The sequence below is a fragment of the Odocoileus virginianus genome, chromosome 1 (assembly GCF_023699985.2).
Source record: "Odocoileus virginianus isolate 20LAN1187 ecotype Illinois chromosome 1, Ovbor_1.2, whole genome shotgun sequence".
NCBI classification, from domain to species: Eukaryota; Metazoa; Chordata; class Mammalia; order Artiodactyla; family Cervidae; genus Odocoileus; species Odocoileus virginianus.
The window spans coordinates 96,922,986-96,943,777 of NC_069674.1; the positions used below are offsets into that span (position 1 = coordinate 96,922,986).

The following is a 20,792-nucleotide window of genomic DNA, read 5'->3' on the forward strand; positions in this document are numbered from 1 at the left end:
AAACCTCATCTTTACCTTCTATTTTACTTTCTTGAGCATTGGATAATTTCAAGTCATTTAACATAAACAGAGCTTCCCAGGTAGTGCAGTGGTAAAGAATTCGCCTGCAATGCAGGAGACAATCCCTGGGTCAGAAAGATTCCCTGGAGAAGGAAATAGCAACCAACTCCAGCATCCTTGCCTGGAACATTTCATGGTGGGCTGTAGTCCATGGGTTCACAAAAGTCAGACACAACTGAGCACATACAATAAATAGTTTAACTTTTGTCTGTCTCTAATTTATTCTCCCTTTATATTTGGTTGGTATAAATCTTAAACTTGCCAAACTGATCAGTGATAACTCCTTGGTACTTCCTGAAACCTGAAGGCGGTATCATCAGATGGGGTTTTCATTGGGTGGGGAAAAAGAGAGGAAATGAGCGTAGGAGAGAATTACTGAGTGCTGAGGAAAAAGTGGCCATGGTAAGTAAATTGGAGGTAAATGTGTTTGGCCTCTTTCTTCTGTGGAGACAAATCTAATTTTGGCATCTCTGTATTGTATATTTGGCATCTCTCTCCAACGGAGCTAGGGGGCCACATCCAGAGCCACGCCTAAGAGATATGGTGACAGGGGCCACCAGGTAGCAGAGAGCTGGAGCCAGGTGTTGCATATGTGACGCAAAAGCAGGTAAGATCTCGACTAGAGGAGCTTCTGCTGACAGAGCAGGTCTTCCTGTTTTGTTATATTAAATATATCCCCAATCCTAAGCAAACCCCTTGAGGAGGAAATAACTTTCTTGATTTTGTGATAGAGAGATAGAGGCCAAAAATGTTTAGTTTGAATATTTTTTAATATATTTTAAATATCCAGCAATTATTTTCTTTCTTTTTTTTTCTTTTTTGGCCTCGTGGCATGTGGGATCTTAGTTCCTCAACTAGGGATTGAACCTGAACCCCTTGCATTGGAAGTGCAGAGTCTTAACCTCTGGACTGCCAGGGAAGTTCCTATTGTGAATATTAATGTGTATTATGTATCCAGTTATTGAACAAGTAAAAATGGATTAGTTTTAGATAGTTGATGCTAATAACTTAAAATTTTACCAATAGCAATGTGTCTGAATAGTAGACTGCTTGGATTGAATTCCCAGCTCTGTCAGTAGCCACTGAGTCATTTAAGAAAGTTATTTCACCTCTCTAAATCTCAGTTTTCTCATGAAATGTGAAAAACTAAGGGTACCTAAGTCAAAGTCAAAAAGGGAAACACAAATATCATATATAATGCATGTGTATGGAATCTAGAAAAATGGTACTGATGAACCTATTTGCAGGGCTGCCGTAGAAATTCAGAAATAGAGCACAAACTTGTGGACACAGATGGGGGATGGAGAGGGTGGGCCAAATTGAGAGTATCACTGAAACATATACTTTACCATATGTAAAATAAGTGGCCAGTGGGAAGCTGCTGTGTCGCTCCGGAGCTCAGCCTGGTGCTGTGTGACGACCTAAGGGCGTGGCTTTGAGGGAGGTTCAAGAAGGAGGGGACATATGTAAACCTGTTGCTGATTCATGTTGATATATGGTAGAATCCAACACAATGTTTAAAGCAATTATCCTATGATAAAAAAAAAAAAAGAGTACCTAAGTCGTAGGATGGTTGTGAGAACATCATGAGATAATAAATAAACATCACTGTAGTGCAGATATTGGCATCTGTCAGTCCCTTTGTAAATCTTAGCTGTATTATTGTTGGTATAACTTCTAGGGGTCAAAAAAAGTGATGAGGACCATCACAGAACATCTGACTAGTTTTTAATATTGCCATACCAAAAGGAGTGTTTTTATACTGGAGAGGAAGTCCTATACACACACACACCAACACACACTCATTGAGTATGGTATACATTTTCCTTCTATCCCATATCACTCCTCTGGGGGTTTTTGAAAGGAAGAGTGTCCAAAGAGGCCAGTATCTCTTGGTAACACTGGTTGGCATCTTTTTGATAAATTTTTGCACTTTCTTGTTGACTCTTCATTCTGTCTCGGAGTCTAGTGTATAGTTATCACTATTATTGTTGTTGTTATTTGATATCTTGGGCTCTTGACTCCACAGCCCGAAGTGCAGTGCTCTTCCACTCCACCCCAGACTCCCCGAGTCCTTGCTTGAGTTCTCATATTCCAGGGCCTGTTTAATTGGGCTCATAAAACAACTGGGACATGAAGTGTAATAAATAAGGGTTTTGAAATTGGGCAGACCTGGATTTGAGTTCCATTACCAATATTTGCTAGTTTTATAATTTGGGTCCATTACAAAACCTCTCAGTGAGGTAATTCCAGTACATGTAAAATGGATTAATTAATGTCCATCTCAGTGTGTTTTGAGGGGGGTGAAATAGGATAATGAATATGCCTGGTATTAAAAAACCCTCAAATGTTAGTTTCCATCTATATTATGTATATTTAAATTTGCATGAGTTTAGATTTACATCTTTCCTTCCAGAGATATGCATAACATTAGTATCAAATTTGTTTTACTTCTGTATTTGAATAGCAGAGATGATAGTTTTCTAACTAATAATATATCCCTATTATGTAGATAAGCCCCTGTTATCCCATTTTTAAATTTCTCCTTAGGCAGTTACTTTTCTTGGAACCATGTTTTTCTATGCACTTGACCTTGAGTCATTTTCTGACTTATTATTTAACATAACCATTAGCTCATTTGATTACGTTTAATCAAGTTATACTGGTTCTTGAACATGGAAATGCCCTTATTTCTTGGTCAGCCAAGGCTCACGTTTGCAGATTTTAACAATTCAGTCAGCTCATTTTGTTCTTTATTATAAATGTGGTACTTCTGTCTGTAAAGTTATCTCAGAACCATCACTAAAAATATGTTTTAGTGCAATGAGCATTTTAATAATAGTATCTATTTTTTAAAATAGAAATTATTGATTCTTTAATTAGTAAAAATTCCATTGATGTTGTAGCCTTCAACTGACATGAAAATTAAAAAAAAATCAGTGTATAGATTTGTGGCTATAAGCCTCCATCTAGGTATATACACTCCTATGGTATTTAGTATGCATACATGTGTGCTGCTTAGTCATGTCCGTCTCTGCAACCCCATAGCCCGCCAGGCTCCTCTCCAGCCAAGAATACTGAAGTGGGTAGCCATTCCCTTCTCCCTGGTGACTCAGATGGTAAAGTGTCTGGCTGCAATGCAGGAGACCTGGGTTCAATCCCTGGGTCGGAAAGATCCCCTAGAGAAGGAAATGGCAACCCACTCCAGTACACTTGCCTGGAAAATTTCATGGATGGAGGAGCCTGGTAGGCTACAGTCCATGGGGTCACAAAGAGTCGGACATAACTGAGCGACTTCATTTTCACGTTTCTTTTCTCCAAATGGCATAGCTATATAATTTATAATTGATTAAACACTTCCTTAGGGCCTTGGCCTTGTTTCGTTTTTGTTTGTGTAAAAACCCTGATTCAGTTATATCACTTTGACTTCCAGCACCATTTCAATTTCTGCCAGTGTTCAAACAACAGGATTAGCAAGGTGATGGCCCACTGAAAAAAGGAGGCCAGGTGACCAGGTGAGGAATGGTAGCATGGTAGGTATTTATACACACAACACACTCAGTGTTGAGGGCGAATCAAGAAAGTCTTTGTCCTTCAGGGTTTCTAAGTTCCGGGCCCTTTTACCCTCCAGGGAGGATAAACTGGTTTTTCTAAGTTCTGGGCTCCCACTCAAAGGTAATGTAATTCTGCTTTCAGAGAAGTAGATCTTTTGTGCCCAAGTGCCTAAAGCGGTGTGGGTAGGGAGTTCTGGGGATTAGTTGAGGCCCAGGAAGTGCACATTGAGAGCACCTTTTGTGAGAGAGTATTGTTTCACACCCCATGTGGTGGCCAGATGAGGAGGCCTGCCCTTCCCTGTGTTCCTGGGGTCACTCCTGGGGGCAGAGGGGTGTCTTCACCAGGCAGGAACCACACGAGAAGGGCCCTAGAAGTTTTATGCTTCCTTTGAAATTTCTTCAGTTGCTTTGATCCCTGTGACCTGTCGCACTCTAGAGTGCTCACCAGCAAACACCCTGGGGACCAGTGCTCACCAGGACCCACCGACAGCTCTGGCAGCCCCTCAGCAAAGATGCGTGGAGGGCTTCCCTGGTGGGCCAGTGGTTGGGAGTCCGCCAGCCAGGGCAGGGCACACGTGTTTGATCCCCGGTTCAGGAGAATTCCTCATGCCGTCCAGCCCAAGTGCCATAACCACTGAGCCTGCGAGCTGCATCTGTCGCAGTCCACGTGCCCTAGAGCTCACATGCCACAACAGGAGAAGCCTTCCTAATGAGAAGCCCGCACACCACCACGAGAGGAAGCCCACGTGCAGTAATGAAAACCCAGCACAGCCAAAAATAATAAATAAATCTTTTTTAAAAAAGATTTATTGAGTACTTACTATAAGCCAGGTTCTTGGTCTGGGGGTAGACCTTTAAAGGGGGAGGATAAAACCTAAAGAGATTCATATTCTCTTTCTCCCTATCTTTATCCTGAATTTTCTTACTTCATAGAACTCAAACACTTTTTATGTATCTTCTGTTTATTGTTTGTTTTGCTGCATTAGAATGAAGAGCCTAAGAGAAAAGGAACTTTATCTTGTTTATTTCTCTCTCCCCAGTGTCTAGAGCAGCACCTGGCACATACTACGTATTTCACAAATATTTGCTGAAAGAGTGATTAAATGAATCAACCCCACTGTTTTAGTCAATGAAAGTCAAGTAGCTTTGTATATTATTTTTTTCTCCTCTTCCTAAACTTTCTTGGGCTTTTATACCTAAAATATTGTGTTTTTCTGCTGCTTTTGCAAAAAGTGCTTATAATGCTGCATCATTTATAACCTGCAGAGCTGCATAGTGAACATGTGAAGTAAAAGAGGAGCACTGCCTACCTTGTGGCATCGCTAGTCTTGTAGAACCTTGTAGAGCCAGTTCTTTTGTGAAAGTCCTTTCGTGAAAGATTTGTGCAGTTTTATACTCTACTTAAATTTGTATTTATAGTATGAAGGGGAAAAACTCTGATTTCTGCATGAAAAACAAACCCTCTTTTGACTGCGTCTCTGTGCAATGGAAACAAGGAAACAGTACCCTCTGAAGCTTCCAGTCACCTCCTGCCCACCAGCACTGCTGTCACTCATTCTTCCCCCTGCCCTGGCCTGAGGGAGAGGAGGAAGGAAAGACGAAGCAGAATTCTAGGAGTGTTCTCTCCACTGTCATCTTTGCCAATAAAATTTAAAATGCATCATTTTCCGTTTTTACAGAAGTTGTTTGCTAATTTTCTAGTAAAGACTTCATTGATGTGCCCCCCACCTCAACCCCCAGCAAAACAAAATTATGTAGAAAACCCCAGGGAGCAAGTCGGTGTCTTCTTTCATCAGATATCAATCACAGGTTTATTCAACTTAGCTAGCATGAACTTTTAATAAAACCTGAGTTAACAGGTTTCAAACATTTCATCACTTGGTGTTTATGTATTGATTTTCTTTACGGTGTCCCTAAATCTCAATTTAAAAATGGATGTTAACCTTTTTAGTATGCTGCGGTTTTCTTTCTTTTCCTTTCTTATAGACCAGTCATTTTCGGTGTTTTGCTTTTTGAATAGCCCTCTTGACTCTTGAGATGTAGAATGCTTTACTATTTTGCCTAACCTTTTTTTTCCCCTGTAGTTGCTCTTTGAAAACTTTTTTGATATCATCTACCTCTTCCAGGGGCTTCCTGGGTGGTGCTAGTGGTCAAGAACACGCCTGCCAGTGCAGGAGACATAAGAGATGCAGCTTCGATCCTTGGCTAGGGAAGGTCCCCTGGAGGAGAAGGGCATGGCGACCCATTCCAGTATTCTTGCCCAGCGAGTTCCATGGACAGACCCAACAGGCTGTGGTCCATAGGGTCATAAGGAATCGGACATGACTAAAGCGACTTAGCACACACCTCTTTCAGAAGATCAGTACAGCGTTCTTGATGAAAGAATGACGTCTTTAAGCTCAAATAATATTTTTAATGTTTAAATTTCTTTTGACTTTTTGAAAAGAAAATTTATTTGGCTGTGCCGCGTCTTAGTTGAGCCATGCGGGATCTTGATCTTCATTGTGGCATAGAGGATCTTTAGTTGCGATATGCAAACTCTTAGTTGCAGCATGTGGGATGTAGTTCTCTGACCAGGAATCAGACCTGGGCCCCCTGCATTGGGAGTCTGGAGTCAGCCACTGAACCCTGGAAGTCTCCTGACTTTCTAATGATGAATTTTAATTACTTTTCCTCTTTTGACTTCCTAGGATTTTTGTGTCAATAAAAAGTTAAACAAACAAAGAAAAAATACTTTGGGGGGTGGGTGGAATTTTATCAAAGTGTACCTGTAGCCTCCCTAATTTTTTTAAGTATTGCCTTACTGTTCCATTTCCCTCTTCCTTATCTTTTTGCTTGATGCTGAATATTCACTGGGCCTTCATGATCCTCCTGCAATTTGTGAGACCTGGGTTCAATCCCTGGGTTGGGAAGATCCCCTGGAGAAGGGAACGGCTACCCATTCCAGTATTCTGGTCTGGAGAATTCCATGGACTGTATAGTCCATGGGGTCGCAAAGAGTCAAATATGACTGAGTGACTTTCACTTCATGATATACAAACACTGAGATGAGGACTATACTTGCCCTATCTCTTTTCAAGCCTCACCACAGTCCTGTAAGATAGGTAATATTCTTAGATTTATTTTTCAGATAAGAAAACTGAGACTTGGAGAGTATCCCACTGAAAGTGGTAGAGTATTACTTGGAGGAGCTGAACTTTAAATCAATGTCTATCTGACTCAAGACTCTACACTCTTTGTTGTTGTTGTTGAGTCACTCAGTTGTGTCCAACTCTTTGTGACCCCATGGACTGCAGCACACCAGCCTTCCCTGTCCTTCACTGTCTCCTGGAGTTTGCTCAATTTCATGTCCATTGAGTTGGTGATACTCAAGAAGGAAAGTTAAGAAGAGGAAAGAAGGAAAGAAGGAAAGAAGAGGAAAAGTTAAAATTTTATATAACCTCCTGCTCCTTCTGCCTCTGTAACTCAGCTTGCTCCTTGCAAAGTCTGGATCACGTAGGTCATGTAGTCCCAGAAAGTGGGGACTTACAATACTAGGAACTGGAGCTTATCTCATTTACCCTTGTCCTGCTCTTTGCAACTTCCCAGCCCCTGCAAACCTGCTTAATCATGCCTGTCTGTGTAAAGGTCAGGCATCTCCCTCCCCATTTGACTGCTGTTCCTGAGTTTGCAAAACCCCTTAGTTTAAACCAGCCTATTAACAGCTAGTGTTGCCTACTATAGTCTGTCTATAAAAACTCTGTAATCCCTTTGTTCGGGGTTCAGAGCTTAGAGTGTTAACTCCTCCAGGCCCACCGGTGTAATAAACCTGAGTTCTCCAGCTCTCCAAGTGTGGTGCTTGGTTTCTTGAGTACTGGTTTCTGCAACAAAACCATCCAACTATCTCATCCTCTGTTACTCCCTTCTCCTCCTGCCCTCAATCTTTTCCAGCATCAGGGTCTTTTCCAGTGAGTCAGCTCTTCGCATCAGGTAGCCAAAGTGTTGGAGCTTCAGCTTTAGCATCAGTCCTTCCAATGAATATTCAGGGTTGATTTCCTTTAGGGTTGACTGGTTTGAACTCCTTGCAGTCCAAGGGACTCTCAAGAGTCTTCTCCAGCACCACAGTTCAAAAGCATCAATTCTTTGGCCCTCAGCGTTCTCTATGGTTCAGCTGTCCCATCTGTGCATGACTACTGGAAAAACCATAGCTTTGACTGTACAGGCCTTTGTTGGCAAAGTGATGTCTCTGCTTTTTAATACACTTGTCTGGGTTTGTTATAGCCTTTCTTTCAAGGAGCAAGCGTCTTAATTTTATGGCTGCAGTCACCATCCATGGTGATTTTCTAGCCCAAGAAAATAAAATCTGTCAATCACGTAGAAGCATAGAAGCTCTCCCAGTATACTATGATGCTTCTGTATGATTATTGTCTGGGATATTATCCCTTTTCAAGTTCATTGTTTTATTCAGTTTTCAGGCCTGTCTTCACTGCATTTTGCACTCTCACAAAGGCAGCAAAACCTGGTGTTTCAGAGCAAGGCTCTGGATCCAGATAAAGTGACTCCAAGCCTAGGGCCAGCTCATACTAGCTCCATAATCTTGGACAAACTCTTTAGCCTTTTGTGCCCCAGATTCCTAATCTGAAAGTGGGGAATAATAGTGCCTGCTTCATAGGGCTGAAAGACCTAAATGAACCGTCAATACATCTAGAGTGTTTAGAACAGTCCCTGGTATACGGTAAATAGCTAATGTTGCTTATTATTTATTTATTTATTATTACTAATTCAACACACATACATACTTACTGAGTCCTTTCCTCTGCTACTAATGCCTGGCATCATGCTAAATTCTTTATAGAGCCATGGTTACCACAGAATCTTTCTATTAGGGTGTTCAGATCTAGTGGTGAATCCTAAAAAAAAAAGTGGGGGCAAGGGGGGGTGGGTACTCCATACTTGGAAAGACAGTCCAGATATTGGGCTAAATATCAGTTCACTAAATTTGCAAGGCATTAGTTAAGGAGTGGTGGAATTAGGATCTATAGCCCCGAATGTAGATCTCCCAAACTAGTGCTTTCCTGCTGAGGTAGATCACTTCCAGATAGCCAGCTAACTCTTCCCCTTTCACATGCCATTTTATAGTTCACCTTTTCCAATCCTTCCCTCCAGAGGCTGTGTCTCCTTCTTTTACCTGAGTTTAGACTAGCCTCATGACATGCTTTGACCAGTAGAATGTGCTGACAATGTTGTGACATGACTTACAGGCTTAAACCTTAAAAGACTTTGCAGAGCCTTTTCTGCCCTCTTGGGATCTGGCTTCCATGTAAAGAAACCAAGACTAGATTACTAATGATGAGAGAGGGAGTGGAGAGAAAGAAACCCAGGGAGTCTCCTGTGATTCAGTCACCCCAGCTGGGGTGTCAGTCCCGTGAGCCAAACCTCCACCCTGAGTCCTGTAGCTGTTGTTGAGCTGCACCAACTAGTACCATGTGGAGCAGAGCTGAATGGCCCAGATTGCAAAATCATAGGCAAATCATTCAAATAAATGGTTGAGTTGTTTTGGGATGGTTTGTTTCATAGCAATAAATCCTTGGAACTTATGAGGTCCTGAGCTTCCATTTTCACTGCCTTGGAAGTCAGCCACCACACTCAAGAGCTTGGATTAGATAATGGAATAGTGAGTCCATGTGGAGAAATTTAGGTCCCAGCATTCCGATCAGCCCTGCCAAGACCCCAGATGGGAGGATAAAGCTACCACCTTCCACCTCCTAGGACAGCCTCGCCACCAGCTGATGCAGCCGTACACAGGGGCCCCAGTGAGACCACCAGGAGAACCACCCAGACAACTCACAGATTCATGATTGCTGTTTTAAGCCATTGCATTTTGGGATAGTTTATCACCATGCAGCAATAGGTAACTAAAGCATCCACAATGCACCTTGACTCCCCAGAAGGATGGGCACTGAGGTTCCAGTCTACAGTGGGTTTGGGGGATAACACTTCTTACCTTTAATCAAGTAATCATGGTAATGATAAAGCAGGTAATTTGGCTGATGGAATTTCAGAGATGTGAAGAAACTTGCTCAGGGCCTCACAGGTAACGCTGTCATAGCAGAATGGTAAGGTATAATGTGAATGCCTCATTTCAGGTGTTCTCCGGCTTTCTTCTCTCTTTGGCAGTGGTCTAACTCATCTCACCAACTTCCAGAATCACATCCCTCCAGCAGACCAAATCAGTCCTCATTACTGTTAGCAAATATCTGCAGGGTCTCTGGTTCACCCTTATTAATGCCCTGGTGTCTAGGATAAAGACTGTGGCACAGTCTTTTGCTTCTTTTGCCTCTTTTACTTCTCTGGCTGCAATTCTCAACACCTCCTTTCTTTACTTTTTAACCGTGTGGAGTCACTTGCACAGGGCAGAGTTTAAATCCCACCTTGTGTCATCCCTCTGAGCCTGCGCACAGATCACTTTACCAGGAGTGCCCTCCTCGCCTCCCCACCTCCTGGCTCGTCCATTCGCTTCCAGTACTTGACTCAAGCTCTACCTTGACCATGAAGCCTCATTCCCTGGTCTTCCCTGGGCACCACTGATCACTCCTCACTTGTGTCTTCACAGAAACTGTACACTTTCCTAGTAGAGTATTAGTAACATCTTGCTGTTTGTAAGTCAGTTTTTATCAACCAGACTGAAAATGAAAGTGAAAGTTGCTCATTCGTGTCCGACTCTTTGCGACCCCATGGACTATACAGTCCATGGAATTATCCAGGCCAGAATACTGGAGTGGGTAGCCTTTCCCTTCTCCAGAGGATCTTTCCAACCCAGGGATTGAACACAGATCTCCTGCATTGCAGGCAGATTGTTTACCAGCTAAGCCACAAGGGAATGTGAGCATCTTAATTTTTTATTCATCTAGTGTCCTCAACATTTAGTGAGGACTGGTTCTTAAGGAGAGGAGAACCCCAGTAAAGGAGAGAAGTGAGACCCAGAAAGAACCAGGTTACATTGTCAAGGGCCTTCCTTGAATGTCATGCTGGTATAATCCAAGTGTCTGCCACCTGGATGTCCCCAAGTCCTCCCATTCTTCTAGAGCCACCATTTCCTCTTGGGTCCAAGTTTTCCCAAGTGTCCAGCTCCCATTTCACATTATATGAAAGCCCAACATCTTCTCTCTACAAATAACTCTGGAGCTTTAGAAAGAAGGGAGTTGAGTCAGAAGCTTCCAGATCTCCTTGTTCCCATTTCCTGCTTGTGCTGACAGTGGCTACTGTCCACATTCTTCTGTGGCTACTGCCCACTTTCTACACTACCTCACTCAAGAATTCTGCTTCAGTTCTTTTGTTTTCCCAAAGCAGTTGTGCACAAGGCTGTGGCAGTTGGAAGACTTTTCTTTTTCTCCTAATTGCTTTTACAGTCTTCAATAGATAACATATTCAGATGGTTTAAAAATCAAACAGTATAGAAGGTACATAGTGAAAATTCTCTCTCCTACCCTGAGTTTGTCTGCCTGTTTCCCCTCTTTTCTGACCCCGGTAGCTTTTTTTTTTCCCCCCAGCTTCTTTGGTGTTCCTCTAGGATTTACTGATGCAAATACAATATAGTGAAAATATAGAAAGATTTTTTTTTCCTCTATTAAGCAATGTTGGCAAAAAGCTGTGAAAGCATGCTGCTTGTACCTACTTTCAAATCTGTGCTGTCAGCTGCTCTCCATGGGGCTTTCCCCCAGAAAAGTTCTTTCTTTTCCATTTTCCTATGGGACTGATTTTCCACAGTGACAGTATTTTTTTTGTAATTTTATTTTTAAAAATTTATTTATTTTTATTGAAGGATAATTGCTTTACGAAATACAGTTTTTTTAAAATAAAATAATTGGGACATATAATCTGAGATGTGAGTTTTTGTAAAATATGTTTGCTGTAGAAAATGTGGGATCAGGGTCTCCATAGTTATTCCAGCCCTCGTTAATTCCCAAGGCCTGTCCCTTTCTCTAGGGCAGCAGATTTGTAGTATCATTTAGGTTGTAGTGGCAGAGGATGAGACGGTTAAATAACATCACTGACTCAACAGACATGAATTTGAGCAAACTCCAGAAGATAGTGGAGGACAGGAGCCTGGCGTGCTCCAGTCCAGGGGTTGCAGAGAGTCAGATAGGACTGAGTGACTGAGCAGCGGCAAGGCAGTGTGTAGCCAGGACCGCAGCTCAGGAAAGAATTGAGAGTGACTGAAGCTTGGATACTAGCGATCTTTGTCCTGAGCCGGGGGATAAATCACTAGCCACCATTTTCTCCTGTCAGCTGCCACCTGGCTGGGCCTCCCTCTCTGTTGAGACCCTCTCCTCAATCTTTTTATTTTTTTTCCAAGTTCTGGACTGCTCACTGCTTTCTTCTCTCACTAGGCTGCCCCTGAGAGCTCTTACTTCCTTTTTGGTTTTATATGTGGAGCGATTTAGTTCGGTGGAGACGGGTCACACATGAGGTACTCCTCTGGGAGCTACCAGATTAATGGGGAGCCTTTGAGCAGCACTAATTTTAGCAATCAAGCCAAGCTGTAATGATTTGCATATAGATAGGAAGGCATTGGAGTGCCTGCTTGTTAATATTAATGAGATCAGATTCTCATTGGATTTATCATCTAACAAACATCGCAGCTTGGGAGTTAGTGTTTACACACTCATTCCCTGTGTAGTTTTATGGCAGAGACAAAGAGTATTCCCCCAATATTCCAGGTGTTCTCCTACATTAGCCAGCCTCTGGGCCGTGTGGTTTGTTCTGGCCAGTGACCCATGAGCAGAGTTGGTGTGTGTGTCTTCTGGACTGAGGCAATTAAGAGCCAGGGTACCCTGTCTATCCTCCACCTCCCCTCAGTGGAGGCCAAGCATTCCAGATGGCATAGCTACAAGCTGCAGGACGGCCATCTGATCCACATTGGACTGTGATATGAAAGAAAAACAAACATTTATTGTGATAAGCAACTGAGATTTTTAAGGTATTTTTATTAATATCTAATTGCATATCTATGCTACCTGAGCCAATATTTTTTTGAAATCAAAGCTCAATACCTAAAATCTCTAAAATGATAGTGTGTTTGTGTGTGTCTTGTCTGGAACATATAAATATGTCTCCACTTTCTGCATGAGTTACAATTTGAAAATCTTTATAATTGTTTATCTGAAGGCCTCATGTATATATAAGTGAATTTTGGTAAAGTGTCCTAGTATCTCAATACGTCTCAAAGCCAGCAAGAACATTAACTATTCAATGTAAGCTTATAATGCACTGCCTATTCATTCATTCCTAGTTCTGTACATTCAGGTACAGGTATTACGTCCTACTTGGGCCCCTTCCAAATTTCCTTAAACTTTTCTAGAAACAGTTATATAAAATTCTGGTTGGAGATTTGTTTGGTTAAAAAAAATTTTAAGGTAAATTAAGTGGTCCTTCTCTGTTGTTAGGAAAGTGAGATTAATTTCGGAGCTTCCTACTTAGCAGCCCATCCAAAGGTTCCTAATGACCAACACAATTTTCTGTCATCTAGCATGGAAAGTTAGCAGGCCGCACTCTGCTGTTCCAATGCCTTTCCTTCTCTTAGCTGCTCAGGTGTTTTCTCCCAGGACTTATTTCAACTGGAATTTCAGTCATATTTCCATGGCAGTCACATAGCCACGGAAATAGTTTTCTATTATTAGTTTTCTAGGACTGGCATAACAAAGTGCCACAAACTGAATGGCTTGAAAAATAGATTTATTGTCCCCTAGCCTGGAGACTCACAGCCCAATATCAAAGTGGCATCAAGGCCGTGCTCCCTCTGAGGGTGCTAGGGAAGAATCTGTGCTACACCTCTCTCCTAGCTTCTGGTGGTTCCTTTGCTGTGACAGCTTAACCTGTCTTTACATGACTTTCTCCCCATGTGCCTTTCTGTGTTCAGATTTCCCGCTTTTTATAGGGACAGCCATCATATTGGAATAGAGGCCTGCCCTAGTCCAGTATGACTATCTTGACAAATTGCGCTGCAACAGCTTCCTTCCCTGGTGGCTCGGACAAGTTCCATCCCTGGGTCAGGAAGATCCCCTGGGGAAAGGGATTGCAACCCACTCCAGTATTCTTACCTGGTTAATCCCAAGGACAGAGGAGCCCGGCAGGCTGGCTATAGTCCACAGGGTCACAAAGAGTCAGACATGACTGAGAGACTAACAGTTTAATAGTTTAACCTTCCTTCTGAAAGGTTGTTGCTGAGCCGTGAAAGACACCGGGATTCTTGGCCTCACAGAGGAGCGGAATTCAATCAGTGATGAGGCTTGATCACTCAGAGCTTTTGTGTAATAAAGTTTTACTGAAGTATAAAAGAGATAGATAAAGCTTCTGACGTAGGCACCAGAAGGGGGCGGAAAGAGTGCCCCCTGCTAGTCTTTAGCTACTAGGGATCCCCTGGTGGCTCAGACAGTAAAGCGTTTGCCCGCAATGCGGGAGGCCTGAGTTCCATCCCTGGGTCAGGAAGATCCCCTGGAGACGGAAATGGCAACCCACTCCAGTACTCTTGCCTGGAAAATCCCATGGGTTTTATATAGCTACTAGCAGTCTGCAAATTGGAGAAAGGAACCAACAACAACAAGCATTTTGAGATTACACTGGCCCTGAGGTGAGTTGTCCCAGGCCCTGAAACGATTGACAGAAATCTCGTTGAAAGGCAGATTTCCAAGCAAATACAGTCTCATTAACATATCTTAAGAGAACATTTGCATGTGTAAAACTTACTGGCTTGTCAAGTTGGTTTTGAGCCTTAGGCAGAACTCCTTGAAGACAGAGTCTAGGGTAAATACATGGTTCATTAACATAGCTTAAGACAAACATTTCCAGAAGAAAAACCGCATTGGTTAGCTCTAGGTTTGAGAAAAGTTAAGTTCAGGTGGGACCAGGTGTCATCAGGGCAACACAGAATTTTTAAAGAAACCTCTTTTTATATTTGTTTAGAGAAGGGGAAAAAAATCTAATACTTGTAGTTTGTTTCCTCCTGCCACTTAAGAGAGAGATTAAAAAATATCTGACACTTGCAGCCTGTTTCCTCTGTTTGGAGACCCCTGGCCTTTATGCCTGTTACCCTCTCATTTCCAGGTAAGGTCACATTCTAAGTACTGGAGATCTGGGGATTAGAACATCAATATATGCTCCTCAGTTCAGTTCAGTTCAGTTCAATGCTCAGTCGTGCCAATTCCTTGCGACCCCATGGACTGCCACTCTCCAGGCTTCCCTGTACATCACCAACTCCCAGAGCCTACTCAAACTCATGTCCATCGCATTGGTGATGCCATCCAACCATGGTCCTTGGGGGGACATAATTCAGTGTTTACAGTGTCAAACATATAATGATAATGGTTAACCACAAAGCCCTTACAGTCATACCTATTTGTGTCGGAATTCCATTTTCTGCTATTTGAACCTCTGTTATTTTGTTTCTAAAACAGAAGCCTTAATCATTACCTTATAAGAGAGTTTCTATGATAATTAAAGAATATCCTGCTTCAGTTTTGGCCATAAAGCCCAAAATTTCATGACTTGCAAAACCAAAATAAAAAAATTGCAGAATACCTCCACATTCTAAACTGACTTGCTGAGCCACCTATGCAAGGCTAGAGAAAGTCTGAGAGAGTTTGAGACTATGAGAGCTGACGTGGGCAGTCACCCATCTCTACTGACAAAGAAGTCATAGTTGATAAAGTCAGAAAAAGAGAAATCATTTTTTAAAGAGCTATTCTGCTTCTCGTGTAGAAGGGGAGGAGAGTATTTTCCTTTCACCTCAAGGAGGGAGATAGGAAGCCTTCAGAGAGCTTGAGTGAAGTAGGAACTAATGTTTGACTGATGCTCTGGGAATTGGACTTCCCTGGCGGCTCGGACGGTGAAGCTTCTGCCCACAATGCGGGAGACCCAGGTTCCATCCCTAGGTTGGGAAGATCTCCTGGAGAAGGAAATGGCAACCCACTCCAGTATTCTTTCCTGTAAAATTCTATGGATGGAGGAGCCTGATAGGCTACAGTCCATGATGTCGCAAAGAGTTGGACACGACTGAACGACTTCACTCACTTCACTTTTGGGAATTAAATGTGAAAGGCTATGGTTGCAGGCACCCAGATGCTCCACCACTGACAGAACAATGAAGAGGGAAATTTTCTCATGTGTTCCATGGGCTGGCAAGATGGAGCTATGTGGGAATCATTTGGAAAGACTGTCCAAGAAGGCTTTCTGCTAAGCTGCACCTCAGCAAAAAGAAGTTTATGGATGTAGAAACTGAGGAGGATTCCTCACTGGGCAGCCTAGAAAGAAGCTGGTTGGATATTGGAAGGTGGCACTGGGGGCTCTCTGAGGGAGCTGTGTCAGTACAAAGAATTAGCATTGAGAATCTGCCATGTCCAGAGGGCTCCTATGCCAGGTCGTATCTAGACTTATAGAGACTAATTGCACCTCTTCCCAGTGACATTCCAGGAGCTTCCCTGGTGGCTCAGGCAGTAAAGAATCTGCCTACAGTGCAGGAGACCCAGGTTTGATCCCTGGATCAGGAAGATCCCCTGGAGAAGGAAGTGGCTACCCACTCCAGTATTCTGGCCTGGAGAATTCCATGGACAGAGGAGCCTGGTGGGCTACAGTCCGTGGAGTCAAAGAGTCAGACATGACTGAGCAAGTAATGACATACTCATAATGTCACACTCATATGTGACATAGTGACATTTCAACTCCTAGGAATTACCTGTGTAGTCTAGTAAAGGAGGGGACACGGAAAGGAGAAGGGAGATGAAGAAACGTTTTAGAGCGACTTGGAGCAGAAGTCAACCACGTTCTCTTCCTCAAAATGACAGGCCAAAGGAAGCTCAAGCTGGGGGCATAAACAAGTTTTAAATTGGATGAAAGCATTGGGTTACATGTTAACAACCTTGAATTGGACGTTTTAATGAGTGAAATGAGGTGATTTGGGGGGCTGAAATGAATTGGAGGATTTTTTAAGATCTAAGAATGACTTAAAAAGTGACGAGATCTGCCTCATTTCTTTCATGGAGGAGCAGATAAATCAATCCGTGGAGCTTTGAGTCGCATGGGGAGAAGAATAAAGCTGTCCTCAGCCTGTGCTTTATTGAATTCATTCTGGCAGAAAGGCAGTACTCAGTAAAACTTGCTATCAATCTGATGATGCTGGTAATTACATAAGTTATTGGGTTGCCTGAATAAACCCACACCATCTTTCATGGTAGTGTCAGTGTATGTATAGTTTGAGGAAAACAGAAATGATTCCCACAATTATAAGTAGAAAGGGACTTAATATAGGTAATTAGGTGCTTGCAAAATTGTTGGAGAACATGAGGAATAGCCTCTAAACTGAACCACCAGAAATTACTACCAGGAGATAAACATCAAAATGATTTGCCAGGAGAGCTATAAATGTGTGAAATCAAGAGTTTCTCAAGGAAACTATTGAATTCTTGGTCACATTGCTATAGCTGCAGTCTGAGGATTGTGAAGACACTGTCATCCTTCTAGCTGTTAACTTGTAACACTCCTGAAGCTGAACTCTGGACATTGAGATGCTGTTGCAGAAAAACCAATGCCTGCATGACCCTACTCGGTAGCAGAAACAAACAGAGTAGGCAGGTGGCCCTGGACTCACTCCTGCCTTCCTAGTCTCTTTTGAGTATATTTAACTCACACTCTGAACATTAGCTGTGAAGGAGTCATAGAAATGTAATTTTGAGCTTTTCAGCCTTTGCAGTACCAGAAGGTATCACAGAAGGTGGTTGGAATGGATGTTAAGAGCTCATGTTTCAGGCTTCCCTGGTGGCTCAGTGGTGAAGACTCTGCCAGCCAATTCATAAGACCCCAGTTTGACCCCTAATCAGGACGATCCCACATGCTGAGAATCAACTAAGCCCATGTGCCACAACTGTTGAGCCTGGGCTCTAGAGCCTGGGCACTGCAACTACTGAGCCTTATCCCTTTGAGCCCATACTTCATGAGAGACACCACCACAGTGAGAAGCCTGTGCACCGCAGCTAGAGAGTAGCCCCCGCTTGCTGCAACTGAAGAGCCCACACAAAGCAGCAGGACACAGCACAGCCAGAAAAAGGAGCTCGGGTTTCATATGCAGCATAGTGATCCCACGCATGTGAAAAGACAGGCTATGCCAGCGGCCCCAGCTTCTGTCTGGAGTACCAAATACTAGATTCACTTGGGTTTTTTTTACAAAATCAACTTTATTGAGGTACAATCTGCATATAATAAAATGCACTTATTTTAAGTGTACGTTCAATGAGTTTTAACAAACATAGTATATATGTAATCAGTACCACAATCATGATGTAAAATTTTGCTAGCATTCCAAAAATTTCTTTTTGGTCTCTGCAGTTAACCCCTGCTTTCCCTTGCCAAGCAACCAGTGATCTGCTTTCTGTCTCTGTAGACTGGTTTTCTGGGTTCTAGAATTTCATATAAATAAAAGCATACAGTAGGATGCAACTGTTTTTAATATTTGTAAATTTTTTTTTTTTTTTTGCCAGTAATACAACCTGGCATAGTGGAATAAGTAGGATTCTTGAAGTTAGACAAACTCAGTGTTGTATCCCAACCCACCTACCTAACTATTGCAAGTTGAAATGAACCCGTATTTCTTAATTGTAAAATGGACATTTAAAACAGAAATAAAAACAAAAGGCACGTATTGGGGCCGTCGTCGTTTTTGTTGTTTAGTTGTTGTCATCTCCAACTCTTCTGTGACCCCGTGGACTGTAGCCTGCCAGGCTCCTCTGTCCATAGGATTCTCCAGGCAAGCAAACTGGAGTGGGTTGCCATTTCCTTCTCCAGAGGATCTTCCCAACCCGGGGATTAAACCCACATCTCCTTCATTGCAGGTGGATTCTTTACCACTGAGCCACCAGGAAAGTCCCCTGGAAAGGTTAGAGTTAATAAATGAACAACACACAAATGGCACTCCAGGAAAGGTAATTATCATTCTTCTTGATGATGGCTTATTATTTTCTTTTTATGCTGGTTTTCCAGTCAATTGCACTTAAACTGTAGTGCCTCTGTGGGGAGTTTTGTCACCAACTGCTACCTGTGACTGCCGTAAGAGCAATTAAAAGCTATTCCTTGAAATACCAGGTTGCTTCACATTCTGGATTCTGCCACTTGCTGTGTGACCTCATGAAAACTCTGAATCTTCCTGTGCCTTGGTTTTTCTTTTCTGTAAAATGGGAATAATGACCATATCTAGAACTGTTATGGGAATTAAATGAGATGATATTTTTCATTTTAGTAAATACTCAAAGTGGTTAACTATTACTAATAACATTGTTATTTCACATTGAAATTTCCCTAAGATCCCTCAGAGTAGATTCTCTCCCTATACCTTTACTCCAGTTCTGTCCTCCAAGAGAAGTGACTCTCTTTTTAGGACTAATTAAAATGTCCTATATTAGCCTCCAGGAACCTCTCCTTCCTACAAAATACATTTGTACCCTCTATCTGGCACATATCCCAGGTTTTATATTATCATTGAACTGTAGAATGTTTGGGATTGAAAAAACGTTTCACCTGAACCCTCTCATTTTACAGCTGGTATAATAGAGGTCCAATAAAGATGAATTATTTATCAAGGTCAGCTTTAGAACAGAAAGCAGATTAGAACTTGGGCTCCTAATTCTCAGTCCTGTGTCTACAACGAGATTTAAAGGGCTTATCATATAATATTCAGTCATTTGCTGGCTTTTTATTTGAATTCTTCAACTCTCCCATGCTCAGTCGATTTCTAGAGCCAAATCCAATGACTTTGGTTGTCATGGTGGCTAAGCTCTTGTCCCTCTCTGTGATTAAAAAAATGGTGCTCAGCCTTGTCAAAATATAATCAGAAAGTTTACCAGAAAGATCATCTGAAGATAAGCCACCCATATTATAACAACGTGAGATGGATATGCTGCATTGCAGGATACGCTGTATAGATTTTGTGTGGCAGATAAAAATCTTGCTGACACTGTAATGCCAGTTCTTCAGTGGCATTCTTTATGAAGTCTTGCTCTCTAATTGCAAAGAAAATGCTTTTTATCACCAGTTCAGCCTTTGGGTAAATATTTTAAAAGAAATTTCCATGATATCTTCAGCCCAATAAGATAAATAAGATAAAAGTTCTTATACTCCACCAACACAAGGTAACACAATTGGATAACAAGTAAAAGGCAGGTGAAGAAGAAGAAGAAATGAAGTCGCTCAGTCATGTCCAACTCTTTGTGATCCTGTGGACTACAGCCTACCAGGCTTCTCTGTCCATGGGATTTTCCAGGAAAGAGTACTGGAGTAGGTTGCTATTTCCTTCTCCAGGAGATCTTCCTGATCCAGGGATCGAACCCGGGTCTCCTGCATTGTAGGCAGACACTTAACTGTCTGAGCCAGCAGGGAAGTCAGGTGGACCACTGTTACATTTGTGTGCAAGATAGCAGCTAAACACCTTCCTTAGGGCTGAAGAACTGAAGCCATCCCCTCCAGCAGTGTGTTTCTGCCCACATGCTGCGATGGACTTGGGTGGGAAGAAAATCCAATACCTGTATCCTTGGAAGGAGGGAGAAGAGGAGGAGAGCATGAGCTAGTTAGGAGGGATGACTAGCCTTTTATGAAAAAGTTGAATGACTCTTCAATATGTGTTTCATAATTTCTAAAATGCCATGTATTGGGGGACCCCAAGATCACCCCACAGGCACAGCAATTTGACAGCTGGCCTCACAGAACTTAACATCTATGTGTACTCATAACTAAGATTCATTACCATAAAAAGATACATGTTGATGTCTGGCAGAGACCAACACAATATTGTAAAGCAATTTTCCTCCAATTAAAAATTTAAAAAAAAAATTTTTTTTAAAGATACAAGTAAAATCACTAAAAGGAAAAAGTTCTTGGGATAAAGTTGGGAGGAAACCAGGTGTTAGTTTCTTAGGCCTCTCCCAGTGCAGTGGCTTCCTTCCTTCAATGGTGAATTGTGACCACAAATGCAAAGTGTTGTCTTCTGGGGCAGCTCTTTAGTAACTTGGTGCTCAAGGTTTTTACTGGGGGCTGATCAATAGGCACTCTCTGCCCACTGCATATCCAAATTCCAGATCCCAGAATAAAGGCAGGTATTTAGTATAAAGAATATCAATGTGCATAGTCTAGACCTACTCAGCTGCCTTTGTCATTTAGGGA

The 20,792-nt window shown here is 42.3% G+C and overlaps 1 protein-coding gene across 6 annotated transcripts in view; it reads left to right on the forward strand.

Moving 5' to 3' along the window:
* The window catches only part of ASNS (asparagine synthetase (glutamine-hydrolyzing)), a 139,547-nt gene that overhangs the window by 18,946 nt on the left and 99,809 nt on the right, over positions 1 to 20,792 (forward strand). For 2 of the 6 annotated variants that reach the window (XM_020898988.2, XM_070471147.1), the window contains exon 3: positions 18,473 to 18,562. The exons of the other annotated variants lie outside the window; for them this stretch is intronic. The gene's annotated coding sequence lies outside the window, so the exon portion shown is untranslated. The remainder of the gene's footprint in view (positions 1 to 18,472; positions 18,563 to 20,792) is intronic. 6 annotated transcript variants of the gene reach the window in all.